The following is a 20,148-nucleotide window of genomic DNA, read 5'->3' as shown; positions in this document are numbered from 1 at the left end:
TTAATCCTCACAAAAATGGGGGCCCCTCCAGGATAAATTCTCTCGTTCGTTATTTCTTAATTACAAAACGAAACGCACATCTCTAAACAACTTTTTTCCCTCAGCGTCGAGGGGACCATTTTCAGAAATATTTTTCGATATTTCGTAGTTAAGGGAGGAACTTCGGGCTGAAAATGGTTCAACGATTTCTCGTGACGTTGCGAACGAGCGCTGTCTTGGAATAGATCACGATAAAAGTAACGCACACATTGAGTAAGTCATTCACGTATTTGACAGATGCGCACCCGCGCTTCGTGAATTCTACGGACGTTACAAGTCGAGGAGGAAGTAAGAGGAAGGTCCGTCGAGCATTCGAGGTAGGAATAAAAGCATTACGAGGTCGCGCAGGCGACGTATAAATTGTGCGGGGAATTCAAATGATTTTATTCTCTCCCTAACCTACCCTGACTCGATGTGCGGCGCGTTTCACTTCGCCATTTCATTTCATCCGCACGTATTTATATTGGTGTGTGTACATGCACGGTGAAAATGGTGAGCGTAATTTATATTTATTAAATACGAAATGAAAACGAGGCATTATCTACCCCTCGCGCGAGCATTAATAAAGTTTAGCGAACGTAACTTCTTACAAGCTTTGTCCAACGTATCTCGCGAGAGCGAGAAACTCGTATGTTTTCATCCTCGGTGTGCATGAGCTCATGACGAATGTATAAACGATTATGATTCGAGAATCCGCGCGCTATTCGTCACGCCTCGAGGCCCCGTGTAAGGGCCGTCCACTGGAAATCCTCATTGCGTGGATAAAATCTTACAAGCATTAGCCACTTAATAAATAATTGAGTAAACACAGGCTTTGGAGACGCGCCACTATCTCGTTGGCTGTTGGGCGAGAAATAAAATTTATTTTATAATTACAGGGAGGTGCGAAGTCCGTGAGGCCCTTTGAACCTTGCGGACGCGATTATCGATCAATACTGTTTTTCAATGAACACTCCTCACGACTATTTTCAATGTGAAATCATATTAATTCATTTGTTGAGCAAGATTGATCACTTGCCAATGGCCAATGACTGAACGACTATTAATTTGCGATGCTCAACTGTCCACCGCGCGCTCCCATCCACCTATAAACCTTTATGTCCATCGTCGTTTCTGCTGCGCCGGACTCGCGGAAACTACGAAGAAGGAAGGCTTAAGGTGACTCGCCTCTGACTTGCCTGACAGATGTACCCAGTCTGAGTAAGAAGTGCGCTCAGCCATTTTTCTTCTTTTGCCCTTTTTTCATCCTCGTCATTGCAAACATCCAATTGCCCTTCTGGTGCATAAGCAATGCTCTTTTATCTCATTCTCAGCATTTTCTCTCTTTATCTTTCTCTATTCGTAACGTTCTCCGTGCGGCTGTATATAACGGAGTATATTCGCAGGGACTCTCTCGGTTACGTGGCTAATCGTCGCTCGTTTATCAACCTTTCTCGCCCCGCGCAGCCCCTTTAAAATAATACAAAATTTACTTTTCGCATGTGAGAAGCCGAGATATATGACCGGCGTTGCGAAATTAATTTCAATTAACTAGCCTGCTGCTCTCTCCACTAATAAAACAACATTTATGGAAACGTACTAATTGAAGATAAATAAAACGGAAAAGAGAATATTATTTCCGCCGAGAGTGCGATAGAAGCCCGGGTTCCGCAATAGTTAATCTCCCGGTGGCCGCCAGGTAGCGCGCCCGTTTGCTCGCGTGCGTCTCGATCCCCAAAGATACATCTGTATACATCTACAAATAATTCTCGATACATAAATATATTTAGTACAATTATAAATACGACGATACACATAAATCCTGTTAAGGTTCGGCGGCGCGGCAGGTCACGCGATTTCTTCCATCCACCGAATAACGTTCATTTTGTTTTATTAAACGTCTTTTTAATTGTGAAGAAACAAGAGAATAAACTGCCGACGAAAAATCGCGATAATGCGCACGCGCGCGTTTTGACGGGGAAAGGGGGCCCCACGCGGGGGCACGAATTCAGTAAAGGAGCGATTTTTTGCTGAAATTATTTTGTTGAAATGTTGCGAAAAAGAGAAAGAGATAAATGGATTGGAAAAGTGGTATTTGCACGGGTAGGCGATCGCAGGCGATCGAGCGGCTTCCGGTTTTTCCTTCCACCGGTCTTCGGAGCCTGCAATACAGTACGCACTCTCTCGAGCGCTCGTTTTTCTCCCGTTTTTATTTTTATTTTCTTGCCTGTTAGTTTTTCAGCGGATGGCACAGAGCGCTCGGTACAGTTGGCCGTTGCGTTTCGCTCCGAGTTTCCTCTCTTCTTGCTCTTCTTACGACATTTTTCTTGGTCTTGTTCTTCCGTCGTCTTCATCCACGTTTCTTAGCCGCTGCTGCCGCTGCTTGTCCGTCTCCGGTCTGCCACTTGGTCACGTACACGTGGAGGATCTTCTCGCACGGGCAAAAGGATGGGCGAGGCCCGCGCGCGCGCGCGCTCGCGAATCCACGAGGCGGCATCACGTTTCCTCGAGTTCTCTCGTTTAGCTCGAAGGACGTCAACTCCGACGGGAAGACGTCTCTCGGAGTGGAGAAGCCAAAGGAGCCAGGGAAGCGAGATGGAGGAGAAAAAAGCGGGAACGCACAAAAACGAAATGGAGAGAGAGAGAGAGAGAACCGAATGAGAATAAAGGGAAAAAGGGAGAGACAAGTCCCGAGTGGAGATTGAGTGAAGGGAAAAGAGAGAAGCGAATGGATCGAGAGCCGGAAGAAAAGCGAGAGAGAAAGAGGACGCGGAAAGACTAAATAAAATATTGAGACGCAGCGATGGAAAGGAGGAGCGAAGAGGGAAAAAATAGTCCAAGAAGAGAGATAGAGATGGAAGAAAAGAGATGAAAAAGAGAGCTTGAGGCGCAATACGAGCCTATCCAGCAACACACGTCGTCCAGGCCTATTAGCGAACTTATTAGCGACGTTTGCGCTACTGCGCGCCCGATCGCTTCAGGCTTTTGCGACGGAAAAGCACGCACACGTTACACGGATCTCGGACTCGAATGATCTCGCGACCTAAACTAACGCGCTTACCCACCAATTCTTCGGCGTCAATTAAAAGACGAGCGGTCGATTCGCTCTTCGTTCGTGTTTCGAGCGCGCGTGATCGAGTTTTACCAACTTTTTTCATATTCTACGCCAGTGTTGTACATTTTGGAGGCTGAGTGCTCGTGCTATCGGGAAAGTTGAGACTACGGAAAATTCAGTGATTTTACGGCCGTTAAACGCCCCCGTACCAGCATTCAATGAAAATAATTATAATTCAAGACATCAAAATTTTATTAGGATTGACTGACCTGCAGTCGAGAGCCCGAAATTCACCAGCGTTCGTAGCTCAAACGACTCAATTCTCAACGTCCTTGACGAATGAGAAAGACGAAAAATTCTGGTCCATCCCGGACCAGTAATTTCCAACACGCAAATCTCTATAAATTGGAAAAGTCCAATTCTTCGAGTCACACACCACGTGGCACAAATCGATTAATCGATCGTTCAATTTTTCTTACCCTCGTAAGTACAAGTGTGAGATTAACGCAGAACGAAGGAGAGAGAGAGAGAGAGAGAGAGAGAGCAAGTGAATTTAGTGGATCGTCGAAGAATGCTATTCACCGGGGCGATTTTTGCGAGGCGATAAATTAATGGCACGTTCTCGTGTACACATTTTACGAAGATCGCGAAGCAGCGGTATCCGCCTGTCATTTCTCTCGCTCTCGCCAACACTTCTTGCCCCCTTTTTTCCTCTTTCTTTGCTTAAGGTTATTATAATGAGGAACGAGGTAACGAGTCCCTTATCGAAAGGAGAGCAATCGATCGTTGATTATCGATGCTTGTCTCGCGACTCCTACAGATATACGAGTCCCTATAAAACAACTAGAAAGAGAAAAACGAGAGCACGGAGGGCGAACGCGTCGGTGGTAAATACTCGCGAAAGCAGCTGCGCTTCGTTCCGAGCTCGGGGCAGGTGAATTTTTCGTTACTCTTGCACATACGCACACAATTAAATTCCCATACCCTTCGCCTCGGAGGCGACGACTTTGTCCATTTCTTTGCGTTACACCGACGAAAGCAAACACCTAATCCCCATCGCAGGTCTAATAGCATCTCTCACCCGCGTGAGAAAGGGTTACGCCACCGAATTCCCTTAACATATTCAATTTAATTGCCTCGACACGCGCTCTCTTATTTATCGATTCGAGGAGCTCAAGGGGCTCCTGTAACAGTGGCTTTTCTGGGGGCTAACTCCCTATCGGGAGACTGATCTCGAAGTCACTTGGCTCTTTTTATTCCTCACGGTCTTGATATGCTCTATACTTTAAGTTAGCAATATTTATTTTTATCCTGCACTTTTGCTAATCGTTATATATTTTGCGTCACCGTTGTTTCTTCTACGAACCTTTCCTTCAGCTTTTTCCTAAAAAATTTCTAACTGTTCTTTTTTTTTTTAACTCATTTAATGTAGATTGTGCCCGTAGGATCGTGTTTTATGGATGTCTAAATTTCGTCGATTTTTACTTTTCAATTGGAGATATTATATCACTCTGAATTAATGTGAAATTATTTTTTGGCGAATGAAATTATGCAAGCCATTTATTAAACGGGGATCCACCACTGAATGAACCCGAAATTTTATTCGTCCTCTGGCTAAAAAACTATAGTTCTTTATGTATAAATTCGCTTTGGAGAGAGCAAAGAGAAATGAATCGAGAAAAAAGTGTTAATAAAAAGACAGAAGGCTGATTGCTCATTTTACAAATTTCATTCAATCTTTATTTCTAGCAAGCCAGTATTTATTGTGTGGGTTTTCCATAAACTTCGTAAGAAGCGTTCATCCGTAATATGCAAAGATAAACGATTTTTTACCCTGTGTCTTTTCTTCATATTCAAACACGTTTATCTAAACAACTAATAAGACGAACCCTTTAAAATTTGATATGCGTGTCAGTCGACTGTCCATTTAAATTCTGTGTAAATTTCAAGACTTTCTTAAGGGAATCGTTTCGTGCATAAACTACCTTAAGTTTATATCCGTACTAGTTCACTTATTATTTCACTGATTACATTATCATCTTATTCCTTTTATTTATCACGCTTGCGTGCCCCAAAGCTCGCTAGAGAAAAGTTAATCATTATTCCGAAAAATGTTGTATTCAGAAACATCTGAATTTCGGACGAATTTCAAGACGTTTCTCCCCCGCGTCTCTTAAAACCTTTCCCAACCTCTACAATCATCACCGAACAAAAAAAAAGGAATATCACATCGAAAATATCGAAAGCACGGTTCGATGACTCAGCCCATCTTTCCTCAAGTCCATACCCACCTCTGCCTGAAAGTATCTCGTTATCCGAGTACCTGCAAACTTACACCATAACACACATAAACGTATGTAAGCGTATTAAATGGAAGGTGAATATACATGTGTAGCCTTATTCGTAATCAAGACGCAATCTTAGCCACGTAGCCAGCCGGTAGAATGGTTGGATGTGTGGTGTAACATCGCCGGTTGAGTCGAATTCCTTAAAGAATATCGTTACCATTCGTGCATATATACGTATGTTTATAGATACGCGTATACAAAGCTGTACAGAACAATCTCTGTGGAGAGTGCGATATAAGCCCTGTACCCATTGAGCGTGGCAACAAATCAAAATATCAATTAACGCGGTGAAACGGGGCCCGAAGCTTCGATCTTTGCAGCATCTTTTCTTCGTTCCCTGCTCTTTCTCAATCGTACATATAACACGTATCGAAATATACGTGTGTATAGAAAGCCGCTTTTTTTTCGTTGGCTTTCTCTTATTCTTACCTCGCGAAGGCAGATAACGCGTGAAACAACCGTACGAATACGCGTGTATACGTATTTATATAAGGAACGAGAAGTGGCGGCTTCTCGAAGTCGCTTTGCCATAGGCTCCGATCCTGACTCCTTTGGCATCCCGTTATCGGCGACTCGGCGATCAGGCCCTCTCTTCTTCTCATTGCCGCTTATTCCAATGATATCGAGAGACCTCTATCTCTCGGAACATCCACGCACTCGCGGAGTCTCTCTATCTCTCCTCCTTTCTCACTCCCGTAATCGCGCGCGGACGAACGAAACTCTGGACGAGGAAAAATCGAGCAACGGAGATCGCGAGAAATTATTGTGTAGAGGCTGACGGTGAGAGGGAGAGAGATCGAGGCCCGGAATGGGAATTAACGAGAAACGAAAATAAGCGAGAATCGGCGTAGTGCCTGCGGAAGGACGGGCAAATTTTGTCCCCCTGCTTCTCGCGTGTACGGACTAATACTCATTTAGTTAAATACAGGCTTGTTGGTTTTCTCACACTTTTTATTTATAGCGGGTGGCCCATGCGTGAGGATCCTTCGGGAGAGGTTCGCAGGGTTTTGGGGGAAGTGGAACTGCGGAGTCAGGGATGGAGGAAAGTTGGATCGGAGCGGCAGGTTTTTCGGACTCGATTTTTCCGATTTTGGCCCCAATTTTAGTGAGCTCCTTTGATAATCGTTTTCGCACTTGAATCGGACACCTCGTATACGCGGGGAGACGTAAACGAGAGGGAGAAAAGTGAGAAAGAGATGAAGCCGCGCGCGGTTGTTGCGACTCGGAAAAAGGGAGAGACGAGGATGTAGGAAACCGCGAGGGGACGAGGAAGGGACGGATGAAAGAATGGGGAGGGCGGAGGGGCGAGAAGTCGCAGGGCCGTTTAGTTAAAGGAAGATCAAAGGGAGGCCGGCAATAATTATAGAAATATGTGCCTTGATGCTGCTGCTGCTGCTGCTGCTGCCATGATGCCCTCGTCGTATTCTCGTTGTGTCGCGCGCGAGGATGAGAAAACATCGCGAGAAAAAAGGGTGTGTACCTTTAAAGAGAATGAGGGTTAGTGAAAAAAAGGAAGAAAAATAATCGAGAGAAAGAGAGGAAGAAAAAGATTTCCAATCGCTTCGTTCATGAGGTTTCAACTTATTTTCGTCCCCGCGCGATTGCCGCGCGATTAAGTTTCTCATTCTCTTTCCCCTCTGGCACCTTTCAGCTTGTTTCACAAACCGTGCCTCGACTCCTGTCCTCTCATTAATACAGATATCTATTTACTCGCTTCTTTATCAGAAAGTCGTAATCTTCGACACGCTGTTTCACGATCGTTCGCCTTCGAGCCCTTTTTCCCTCCTCTTTCGCTCGAATTTTTGCTGTCACCGTTTTTTTCTTCGTTGGCTACAAAAAAATTGGAGTTGAGACTTATCTTTGCTCTCTGAAGCGATTAAAAATTTTCTCTTTTTGGCTCGTTCTCTGACACGGACTGGATGGTAAAAATGATGAAATTTTCATCGTGAGTGCAAATCGAACGGTGCTTAATATCACTTTTTTCACAACCGAATATCAATCACTCTTGTTTTCACTTCGTACGTCGTCTGAATAATTATAATCGTTTTATAACGATGTAATAATGCGTACGTGCCAAGAGCAGCTCAGGAGATAACGATCTCTGGCTTATCGTAAGATTAATACGAAACATTTCAAGAATTAATCAAAAATAATGGAGCGATCGTGTGTCAGTAGAAAGAGCGTCGTTTGGTCAGACGAGCCTCTCCCTTGCCCAAGTTTTTCGAAATTTTTTAGAAACTCCATCGTTCCAAGTTCGAGAATATTTCGCGTACTTCGATGCCGTTCGGCGCTTCGTGCCCATCGAAAGTTCAACATGCAAAACCGAATCGAAAGCGAGGCGATGTGCCCACGCGCGAATGGGTTTAGAAACAACAATTGTAAATTTGGCGTGGCGCAGAGCGTGTAAATTTATTTTATACGTTAATTCGTCACAAGGGCGGGGGGGGGGGGGGGGGGGGGTGGGGAGCGAGGTTTAACGGTTTAGTGCGCGGTTGTGAGCCCCGAGGAAGATGGAAAATACGCGTACCAATATTAATCTCGTGGGTCAGAATCGCGAGAGAATCGTCACCGCGAGATGGGAGAGCTGCAACGCGTGCGGGTTGCGAGAGTTCGGGTCTCGCTTGACAAATGCGTAACACGGCGCGGGATCGCTTGAATTTTCACGCAGCAAAGCTCTCGCGTGTGCGTCTGTCCGCGCGTGTATTTTCAACACATGCATTTTTCGTGCAACATCGCCAAGATTGGTGGGACGATGAGAATTTTCGACTTCGTGGAAGCGACGATTGTCCCTCATTTTCTCTTTCTTTCTTCCTCGTTTTGTTTTTCACAGGGTAATTCCCGAGGAGGCAAGAAACTCAGACGAAAGCACTCTATCTTGTGATTTCAATTGCAAAGCGATTCTCCGTGGCAAAGAAGCGAGCGTTTTTACGCCCATAAAAAATGAATAAAGCGACTTCAGCTTCGGGAATTCTCCGCTCCGTCGTAACCGTTTTCTTCTTTTACTACTGCAAACAGTAATAATTAATAGGAGCGTGAAAGCTTTGCATTCGAATCACACGAAATTTGATGAGAAAATTATGATTCATACGGTGTGAGTGCGGAGTTTGGATAGCGCATTTTTCCACCGCTGAGATTTCGCGCTATCGCGTTCAACGGCGAGTGTACAAATCAAAAGGCTTCGCGTATCAATGGAAATATTCCAACGAGGTAATTCACAGATGCTGCAATAAATTGGGGATCGACTATCGCTGAAAATATTACGGAAACCAAAGAAATATATTCAAATTTTCACTCGAATATGCTCTATCGAAACAAATCGGCTGAGTTGATGGAAGCTCGGGGGAAAAACGGCGACGAGGATCGCGCTAAATTTTGTCGAAATGAGTACAGCTGCGCCCTAATTCAAAGACACTTTCCGCGCGTTTTGCGACGTCACATAACCATCGTAAATCCTAGCGAAATCATTGGAGAGTAAAAAATCTTGCTGTAGGCAAAGCCCACTTCGAGATTCATTTGAGAAGCTGTAAATAAATAGCCGAGCGATTTATTGTTTTTATTTCATTTACTTTTGACCGCAGTTTCAACGAGGCTTTCGAATTACGGATGTTAATCGGCTCGCGATTAGCCTGTCAAAGTAAAATATACTTCGTCCCCGTTTTTGGCTGCTGGAGACACGGGAATTAAAACTCACTCGAAATATTAAACGCGCACTACGACAAAGTACACACGCGAATATATCCATGAACGCGAGGATGTAAACGATATTCACGCGATTTTATTACAGGATGCATCTATTTTGCCGCGTTTCACCTTACTTTTGCTTTATTACACACCAACGTACTCCTAAGACTCGTCAGAACGTTCCTTCAGCGTCTCTGCATAGGTGCGTGGAAAACAGAGAGTGAAAGAGAGCCAGCGAAGCAGAGAAAGAGAGAGAGAGAAACGACAACGACGACGTCGGCGCCACGACGTATGTAATTACCCGATAATTCAAAACTGCGAGAGATATAGGCTTGAAAACGACGAGGATATAGAGAGGCACCCAGAGAATTAACTCGGTCTCATATAATTGTCGATTAGCCGATGGCGTATGGAACGTTATTTCCAAGATTCTTGCGACATCCCGATTAATGAGCTCGTCCCTCTCTCTCTCTCTCTCTCTCGCACTCTCAATCTCAGTAAAGTAAGCGCTCGTGCACGTGTATGTGTGCAGGCGTATATAAGTCCGAGTAAATAGCGTAGTGTAATAATCGCGGAAACCGTAACTCTCCCTTTCGATTGATACAGCACGCTTTATCGCGAAAAAGATCTATCACAGAGATCTCCGCATCTAATGTGTACTATTTTTTGTGCACGAATACGTATCAAGGAATGCACGTGGATGTGTACGAGAAACGAATTGAAAAAACGATGGAGCGAATTATGATAAATAGCCGCAAATCATTATGTTTTACTTCGAGTATGATAAATCCGTTTTATTAGTCGGTGCTATCCATAAACAGGCACACATTTGTCTGCGCATACATTCATGGAGCGGTATATAAAGACAATATTTTGACGATCGGCTGTTACGCGCGCGCGCCGACATTCTTCGGAGGCTTGCCGCATCTCCACTATTTCATTAATAATTGCCGTTACTATAAAGTTTCAATGGCAATTTAATGCAGGATATTATTTTGCTGTTACGACGCCGCGACTTTGCATCGTTGCGAAGATAAATTCGACGAGTGTGATCTTAATAAAGAGGAGATTCTTCCTTCTTCGTTTCTCTTTCTCTCGATTCTCCATCCCGAAATCATCGTTTTTCGTACTCCCTTTCGAAAAAGCCATAAACTGTCTCTTCCCGGCTGAATGTCGCCACTGGATTAAACGTCGCGCGCGCGCGCGCGTGTGTGTGTGTGTGTGTGCGGAAAATTTGGGAGATAGAGACGTAGAAAGGGAGGAGAGAAAATTGTCGTTGACACGTCCGCTGAGATAAGGTCGCCTTTAAGTTTCGTAAATCACGAGCCCCCCCCTCTCTCCAGCTGCTCATCCTCTATATCAGAACGCTTGCAACTTTGCACGCGAGTAAGCAGTGGATTAATGCAGAAAGAATCTTTGAAAGATTCGTTCAATGTACAGGGTGCGCCGGGAGTAGAATCCAATCGGTTTTCTTCTCGATTCTCACGATCTCCGAGCGTCTATTTGACATCTTATGGTCCAGAATAAACCTCCAAAAAAGCGGATTCGTCTCCTGGAAATTGGGGGATACTCGGAGGGAATAATCCTCAGTGATTCTTCGGACAGCCTGTATGAGGGGTTCCAGATGTTTCCGTACGCAAAAGAACGAGCCGGGAGGATTCATACGCGGCGAGACCTACTGACCACCTCGATGATTCATATTATTGTTATTATGATTATTATTACAACGTTAGGTACATGCGAAATACGTTTTGGACACCTGGAAGATAATTTAATGGATCTCGGAGGCCCGAGACATAAACGTCAAGCCCAGCAACTGATATAAACCTCTTCTTGTGTTAATGTCAGCCTCCGCGCGTCCGTGTGTGCTGGAAATTTCCGGGCGAAAGTTGTGCAACGCTTTACTTTTGTCCCAGTCTTCGGGATCCGAGCGAAATAAAGAGCTCGCAGCTCCTCCTTCGAGGTATTAATTCAGTGCAGGAAGTCATCTTCGTTAATCGCGATCTATTTTGGAAGGTTCAGCAGGCATATTTCGTATCCGGGAAGGGAGTTATTGGAGCAGCGATCACGTCGTTTTCGGTGAGAAATGTGACAGTGAATTTGTTTTTGTTTTTGTTTTTTTTTTTTTTTTTTTTTTTTCATTTTTCTAATTATTCGTTCCACTTCCTGAAACTTCAGTCCTCAAAACGTGCTGGGATTCGAGAATCTTTGGAGAACGAACTGCCTCCTCGGACTCGGATTTAAGAACAGACCAGTCGTGAGGGGGCCTCGGGTTTAATTACACACGAGCTGAGCCTCCTCTTTCCCTTACACGATGAATTTAAATATAGGAATAAAAGTACACACGCGTACGCAGGGAGCTGCGGAAGATAGCGAAACGTAGGAAGATTGGAAGGAGAGCTGCGAGTGCGATTGTCTCCTTTGCTCTTCCTCCTTCGGATGGGGAGTGAGATAAAAAGGCGTGAGTTGAAAAAATTGAGAGAGGAAAGTCCGATGTACACAGATATAGAGGGGAGCAAGAGTGCGATTAGGCACGGTGGGAGAGGCGAGTTCAGAACCGGGAGAGAGAGAGAGAGAGGACGAGAGTGTATCGCGCGTAAGAACGATAAATCTCGCTCCTTCTTTTTCTCCATCTTCCTCGACGAGTCAGGTGGACGATGGTCATCAGCGAGAGTCGCCCCGTGTAAGCGCGTAGTGCACACACAGAACACAAAACGAAGCGTCGGCGGGTCGCGGCTTTTCCCTCAGGAAGAAAGAGACGCGAGATGAGAATGCGAGAGGATCGAGGCACCGAGAGAAAAGAAGGGAATGAGAGAGGGCTAGATGAAAAAAAAAAAAAAAACGAGAGAGAAATAGTGAGGCTAAAGCGCACTCGTAGTGGAGACCTCACCGAAAGGTTAAGCTCTACGAAACGTTTTCTCATGGCGTACGCGAACGGCCTAGCCACGACCTTCGACCTCGGTGGCCACAACTTACAAGTCCGCAATGCGAGCTCACGGCTCGCATTGCCTCCTGATGCTACCCACTGAGAACTCTCGTACTACGATATTTCGCTGCTTGGTACGCAACGCGCGCGTATAGCCCCGGAGCTTCTAACTCTATATACTAAAAGTAAATGATACGGCAAGAAATGTTATTCGTAAATCCTGAAAATTGAGATTAGCATTGAAGTCTGAATTTATTGTTGATTTTATTTTGCCGGAAGAAATTTCATTGACTCGGAGCTCCAGCTTTTCAGATCATTCACATTTTTATTCTCGTTGAGGGGCAGATCATGCTCGAAGAATCGTATATTTTATGGGTGTCTAAATTCGACCGATTTTTATTTCCTGTTGAAGATATAACAACTCTAAATTCATTTCATAGTTATTAATTCGGAATTGTAAATACATTTTTTCAAATTATTTTTTGGGGAAGGAAATTACAAGCCATCGATTAATCGGGGTTCCACCACTGACTGAACCCGAAATTTTATTCGTCCCTCGCTAAAATACTATGAATTTTTAAGTTAAGTGAAGTGTTAATTAAAAGACAGAAGGCTGCGACAGGAATGGGCCAAGCCACGAAGAAACAAAATGCCGAAATAAGCAAATGTGAGGTTAAGATTGCTCATTTTACCAATTTCATTAAATCTTTGTTTCTAGTAAGACAATCGTCTCGAATTTTTTCCCAAACCCTCTTGAGTGGGGATCAAATGTTGGAATGACTAAAATTTCGAACAGCTAAAATCTCGAATTTATAAACTTCGAATGATAATATGGAGACGGATAGATTCGATTAGAGCTTTGAATGCCGAAAATAAATAAAGCAGAAACTGCAAGGTTCGAAGCACCTTTACATCGAAAATAGAATGTAACAATTGCCCATAGAACGATGACTAAAATATCGATTTTTCGAAAATTCGACTATCACTCTTTCGATTCATAAATTACTATAGTCAGCGATAAAGTGAAAATTCACAATTTTGAAAATATAATAACGAAAGACCAAATATTACTGAGGTTGAAATACTGAAACACCAAAAAGTCGAATGGTCAAAATAGCGAAACGTTAGAAAGTCGATTGATCAAAATAAAGAAATGCAGCGGAGCTCCAAATACACGCGTCTCACTCACTCACTTACTCAGACCGGTGATCTCCAATTTTAAACATCGCCATTTTGACTTTCGCCTTTTCGAGCTATCGCTATTCCGCATATCCAAGTTTTATAGGCTCGAAAAATTCACTTTCGATTTTTTGCTACTCTATATTCTGGTCTGTCTGTAAAACAATTACTCTCCATTTTGAATTCGAAAATATGAACTTTTGACATTCGTATGGTCTGTAAAAATTGCATTCGAAATGCAAACTATCGAAATATATATTTTCGAATAAATGCGAATTCAAAGAAAAAATATTCGATTAAAGACGTAATCTGCTAAATAGTCGATCGGGAATAAGAATTTCGAATTACTTATTTTTCTCCAATCTTACATGACGAATTTATTAATTTCGAAATATCGACCATTCTACAATTCGGTTATTCGAAATTTCGAACCCCACCCAACCCTCATTATATACTTCATTTTCATTGTGTACGTTTTTCATAAACTTCGTAAGAAGCGTTCATTCGTAATATGGAAAGATAAACGATTTTTTACGCCTAGTCTTTGTAACCCTGTGTATTTTTCTTCATATTTAAGGACGTTTGTCGCAATAACCAATAAGACGAAGCCTTAAAAATTAGATATGCGTGTCAGTCGACTACTCATTTAAACTCTGCGTAAATTAAAAGACTTTTTTAAGAAAATCGTTTCGTGCATGAACGACCTTAATCGAAATCCTTTGAACTTTGCTCGTTTTAAAATACCGAACGGTAATCGAGCCTCGTATTGTTAGCGTCGTCTTCAAAAATGTTAATTATCGATAAATTGCCGCGTGCATCAAACGATTGTTTACCACGAGTCGGTACGTCCCCCTCCCGCCCGTATTTTTCCGTCTTTGACGCCGCGGAGAAACGCGAGACGGGACGACCTTAATCGCGGAACGAGAGACGTCCCTTAATTATCTTTCATTGTCCACCCGCGGAAGGAACGATCGCAAACGTCATACACACGCGTTCGCATTATTTGCCCGATCATCGTCCACGGCTTGTAACAAACCGCGCGCACGTTGCTTATTCTCAGTCGAATTTCTCCCGCCGCATCTTTCTCATTTATTACTCATTTTTCCCTTTATTTTTTCTATGAATATTATCGTCTCGCCAAACACTCGTCCGATTCCCACGGCCACTGAGGCGCGTAACGATTAACCGGAGGAAAGTGCTCGATGCTCATGATAAATTACGAACGCGAGCGTCGTTTCGAGGACTAATTGAATTCTCAAATTGAAAAATGTGCGAAAAAAGCTCGAAGCCTGCGTCAGGAAACGCGTTACAGCGAGCCCGCGATGCCCGGAGGAAATTGTTAGCTGCGCGATTATGTGCGTACAGAGCCTCGCTGACTCGGGCCCGGCTCGGAGTATGAGGAAGTCATAGAATTTCCGCCAGCACCTGTGTACTGAAGTACCAGAACAAATTTCCCGCTGGAGCCCCCACAGAAGGCGCTCGTACACTGGAAAAGTTGAACAAAAACAAAATGGAGAAAAAATATTTTTTCAATTGCAGAAAAAGCACTCGGCCATCTGCTGGCGTATACTCGCAGTCAGAGCAGGTAATCGAGAGATCTGACGACTGAGAAGCAATGAAAAGATAAATCCTCAGTTCTCGGAAGGCCACAAACGAATGTGAAATGAAATAAAAAATGTTTGTGAAAATGTTGAGGCTCCCGAGAATATCAAATTCAGCGTGTCTTCGGTTGATATTTGATTTACAAGAGTTGCGTAGGCGTTTTGTGTCTTTCCAGAGCAAAAGAGAAATGGGAGAAAAAGAAATGCGAGACATCCATCTCGCCCACGCCGGCGGAGCTCGCACGAGCAGCACCCGAGACGAACTTTTGCGCTCGTGCATTGCCAAGATCGAGAGAAATAAAAAGATCGAGAGCGGGTGTGCGGGAGAGAGTTTTAAAAAATGAACGAGAACGAACCCCAAGGCGAGGCCCGTCCATCATTCGACAACTGATTTTCTTCTACACCCATTAGTTTTTCTCGAGTGGCTAAGTACCAGAGTGACGAAGAGACTGTCACGAGTGCAGCAAAGCACGATCGGACTCACGTGCCACCCACGCAATATCGAACTAGCAAGCCATTTATTATTTTTGTTTTTACGGCTGCTGGTGCTCGCTCGCGGGTGACCGCGGAATCGAAATGGAGTGCGGTTCGCCACCGGGGGTTTTTTTTTTTCTAACCTCCGAAAACACGAAAACGTTTCGTCGTCGTCGTCGTCTCCCGCATCTATTTTATCCTCCTTCCCGACTGATTTTCCTCACGAGCTTCAAATTGATCGTTTCTATTTTTTCAATTATCATATTTACTTTTAGAAATACATCACGTAACAAATCCACGTGTCACTTCGTCAAATTTACGAGGGGGTTTCCCCCGAGTTACGCAACGGATTGAGATCCGTTCGCGGTGCTTTCCTTCCCGTCAATCCTCCGCAATTCTTCATTCATCCTCGACTCTCAATATTCCCATTTATTCCTCCATATTTCGACCCCACTTAAAACCAATGTCGCGCACCCCTTTTCGCAGCTACGTTCTTCTGTCGAATCCACTCGCCAAACAATCCACTATTTTCATTCGCCTCGTTTTTCCTCCTTTCATGCCTAATAAAATCTGCGCTCTTATATTCGAATCGTAAATTATAATCTACACTAGTTGTCGTCCAACACCTGGCCCTCCCGCTCAGCTTACTATAAAAGCGCGTATACACCGCGCGTACGTGCGGGGGGACGCCTCGCGTATCTGACCGCGCCGTTCAATTATCTCGGCACAAATCCAGAAGCAACAAACTCGCAATACGTACGGACTATATATAATATACGATTTTACACTGTCCGTGTCTCGAAAAATCAACCCTCGATCTTTCTCTCGCCGGGTGATCCGCTCCGGGATTTCCGAAGCCAAATCTACAGGGTGCTCCGCCAATGATAGGTGCTCAGAGATCGTGAAACCGAAGCGTTGCAGGGGGCCCTCTTTTCAGAGTGCTTCGATCATCAAAACTGGGCGACGGATGAAAAAATATTGAAATATTTATTTAAGGTATTCCTTTCGCATGAGCGTATTTTTTGATGGGGCAAATATGGGGCACTCGAAATTTGACTGCGAGAACCTTTGAGAAGTCGCAGTTATATATTTACGAAAAGTTTCTGCTTCTGTTATTTTTCCAACTTCTATTAACCGTCGCTACGAATTTCTTAAATTTTTTTCCTCTGTGAGACAGTTTGCATCAGAAATTGAGAATTATTTATAAATTTTACGATTTTTGAAATTTTCATTCTTTATTAAATGTTCGACAACCCGAGCTGAAATTTCGCCGGTTTATTCGCATGCACTTTTACTTGACATAAATGAAAAATCAGTTATTTGTAGAATGCTTGGGTTCGTCAAAGGAATACCTTAATGGGGAAGTGGCTTTGAGGGGCTCGGCAAGTTTTCCGGTTCGGTGAAGCTTAAGGGGGTTGATTATAATGAAAAAAGGTTTCGAGGTCCGTTTAGCTTATCTATACCGAAATTTGGCTGTTTCGGGAGATTAATCGAAACGGGACACCCCGTAGATGCATTTGTGTTTGTAAGTAAAAGGACGAAGTGCTGGCTGGTGCTATGCTTTAGCCTGTGTAACAAGATACTCGGAGGCGGCGTACGGAGGAGAGAATGGGACGAGGGAGGATCGGCGAGCAGGGCGATTCTGTTACGAGACAATCGCGAAATTTCGTATTCTCCTCGTGTCCCGCGTCGGGAATAATCATCGTTTCGATTTGTCGAGTTTTAATGTGAATCGGAGAAGCACATTCTAGTCTAATCCCCCAGTAAATTCCACTGGTTACTATTTTCGATGAAAATATTCAAGAAAGTGGCTTCTTGACACTTTCGTTTTGTCTTATTTCCCCCGCGCGCGCGCGCGCGCGCGAGTCCCGGATTCCCTTCCCATTCATTCGGCTTCTTTTCCCTCCGCCCGAGTAGTGTGTTTGCATGACACAGCGTGATTATTCAAACGAAACCAGCAAAGAAATGCAACTCGAGACCGTACAGACGAAAAAGAGAAAAATAATTTGAGTCGCCGAGGGGCGGGGGGAGGCGCGAGGAACCGCGTGTGAACACACGTGAAAATTTCTTATTCCAACATTTTATATACATATACGTGTATCATATTTTTATTACAATATAGAAATATAAGTGTCCGTGCGTATTTATTCCTCTCGCTTGTTCTCGCACAAACGCTTTCTCTCTGTGCTAAAGTTTGTTACCGTCCCAGTAAATGTATGCTCCGGCCCGGGGCAACACTTAATCACGGTTAATTACGGGCGTGTGCTTTACGCACACGTCGTCTTGCCCACCGAAGGCTCCAGGAGATCAGGGCAACTGTGAACGAGAAAAAGAGCAAGAGAGAGAGAAAGAGAGAGAGCGAGATTGCGGGGGGGGGGGGGATGGAGTAGAGTTGTATAAATCCTCGCATTACTTATAGCGCATGAAAATATGATTTTAATACTTGAGTAATTGAATTCGATCACGCCACATATTCTGCATCATGCAATCATGATAAAAGAAGAATCGCGTAGCTCTCCCTCTGTGCGAAGGTGATCCTCCCACGAATTCCGATGGCACTATGGGGGCTCGATGAAACGAATTTTTGAATAATTTATTATTACGTACTATAATCGAATGTCAATTAATCACAATTTCCTCCTTGTTTCCCAACTTTCTGAGCATTTTTTCAATTTATTTCTCATACTTTAGTTCGGAGCAGTTCGGAGAGAGGTCTCGTTCCTGAACCTCGACGAACGTGCTTCCCTCGTTGCTGCACTGCTTCGTACATCGAGCTTTGAAAAATTAGCAAAATGTATAGACATATATAAAGCATGAAATAATGCTCGCTTCGTACGCTTCTATATAGATTGGCTGTTCTGCAGTTGAAGACTGACACGCAGTCGGTCGAACAGAAGACACAAAACCGGCGCGGTGTTCATTACCGCATGCGGATAGAGGCGCTTAACTGTTTTGTCCTCGCGAGAGCTGATGGATAGCGCGTTCGCACGTTATTACCGGACGGACATACTCTTCGGCTCCAGTTTTATGGGCCTAGATTGGTACACAGCTTTCTTACTCTCGTGTACCAGAAACGCCGCGAGTTTTCTCTCTCCGTCTCGGCCTCTCTCTCTCTCTCTCTTTTCTTTGCCTGTTTTTTCGGCCTCTGGACACGTTATATTCGTACGTGCGAGCATCGAGGAGGCAGCGTTGCTGCTCAGCTTCTGCTCGGTCCGAGCACCACTCCAGGCTCTTCCCTTTCTTAAGAAACGTATGCGCGCGTATATGGGTACGTGCATTCGGCCACTAAGTTGAGGAGTTATCCGCAGAAAGGCTTTTTAATAGTGTGTTTACCGATAATGACGACCGCGCGCGAAAGCGCCGACGGTGGCGTACAAGTTCGATAATTTATGAGCCGCTCTCGGTGCTCGCGAGTTTTCCTGCCGATGGATTTGTCCGCGCGGCCGGTGCATCGCGGGACTATGGTGGAAAAACATATTTCTTTTTGGAAAATATTAAATGAGCATTAATCTTTTGCAGCAATTATGTGTGTATTCCGGCTCCGGTGATTCCGAAAATGCGGTTTATTTTGCCGGAGCTGCTCGCATAGTCGTTGGAAAAAGTCTCCGTGCGAGTTGTAAAACGAACGAGACGAAGAAGGAGTTTTGATGGGAGCCAATTATAAAGGGCCTTCGGTATGTTGCTGCCCCCGGCCCCGTGCGGCAACCGCAAGTCATTCATTTGCCGCGGACGTAAATTGATCAAACTGCGCACATCGAAAAGTGTATCAGCATTCACGGAGCCTTTGATTCACCGTTATCGCCCTCGCCGTTTGCGCTCCGGAAGTTTGCGTACAATGTATGTGAAATAATAAGAAGTCGAGAGAGCAAACGTACCGAATAAAAAGACTTTAGCTGCTCCTTATTTCATCGGATACATAAATACATGAGTACACACTGGTGCCTTAACGGGGGAGAGTACACACTCGCAGCGATATGCGTGCACGTTGACCGCCAAGAGAAAGGAGCGCGAATGCGACATTTGTCTTCGTGAAAAAGCAGCCGCAGGAGCAGCAGCGCCCAAAAGCGTTCGTAAGAAGTCAGCTAACGTCGCAACAACGAGGGAACACGCGTACGTTTGCGGCAGCTGGTAAACCACCCCCGGATGTGTCGCCCGCTTGTTCTCCATTCAGCCGGCTCCTCCGCGCGCACACGCTCACGCCGGAAACGCGCCAAACAACTTACCGATGTAATTATTTATCTCGGCGCTAATTAACTCCGCCTCTTCTCTCGTCGCTCTTTCCTTTCTTCGTATCTTAACTCCTCACGCTCCTTCGCCCCATTTTTTTCTCCATCCAGCCGTAGAAATATTATGCGTGTAAACAAATTCCTGCGCGTTACGTCTCAACGAAAATCCTCGATCTAACGAACCTCCTCCGCTCCTGTGCTCCACGCTGGATTAGAGAGAAACGTTCACACGTTCCCTTTCTTTCGTCCCGGCGAGCCCGACTGCTTGTGATGTAATGACCGAAATGAGTACCGCGGGGAAGGAGAAAGGAGCGAGAGGGGCCACACGAATATCAAGAGAGACGCCAGCAAACAAAAGACTGTTGGACTCGTCAAATGTTTATTCGTGGGCGTCATGTCCAATCATATTTTTTAAGATTGATGTGTAGCTGCAGATAAGTAAGGTTTGCGTTGCTTGAGGGCATTTTTTAGAGTCTCTATAAAAACCTTTACGAATTTAAAGTGCCTGCGTGAGCTGACCCTCCTGTCCTCTCCCTCTCTTAAGGCCTTTTTCTCATGTTTCTGTACGCGATAGTTACTTACATGCGGTATACAAGCGAGTAAATCTCGAGGATATCACTCTGGAGAGAAAGACGAGGCG

The sequence above is a fragment of the Venturia canescens genome, chromosome 10 (genome assembly GCF_019457755.1).
Source record: "Venturia canescens isolate UGA chromosome 10, ASM1945775v1, whole genome shotgun sequence".
Taxonomy (NCBI): Eukaryota; Metazoa; Arthropoda; class Insecta; order Hymenoptera; family Ichneumonidae; genus Venturia; species Venturia canescens.
Note: the sequence above shows the minus strand (reverse complement) of the source record.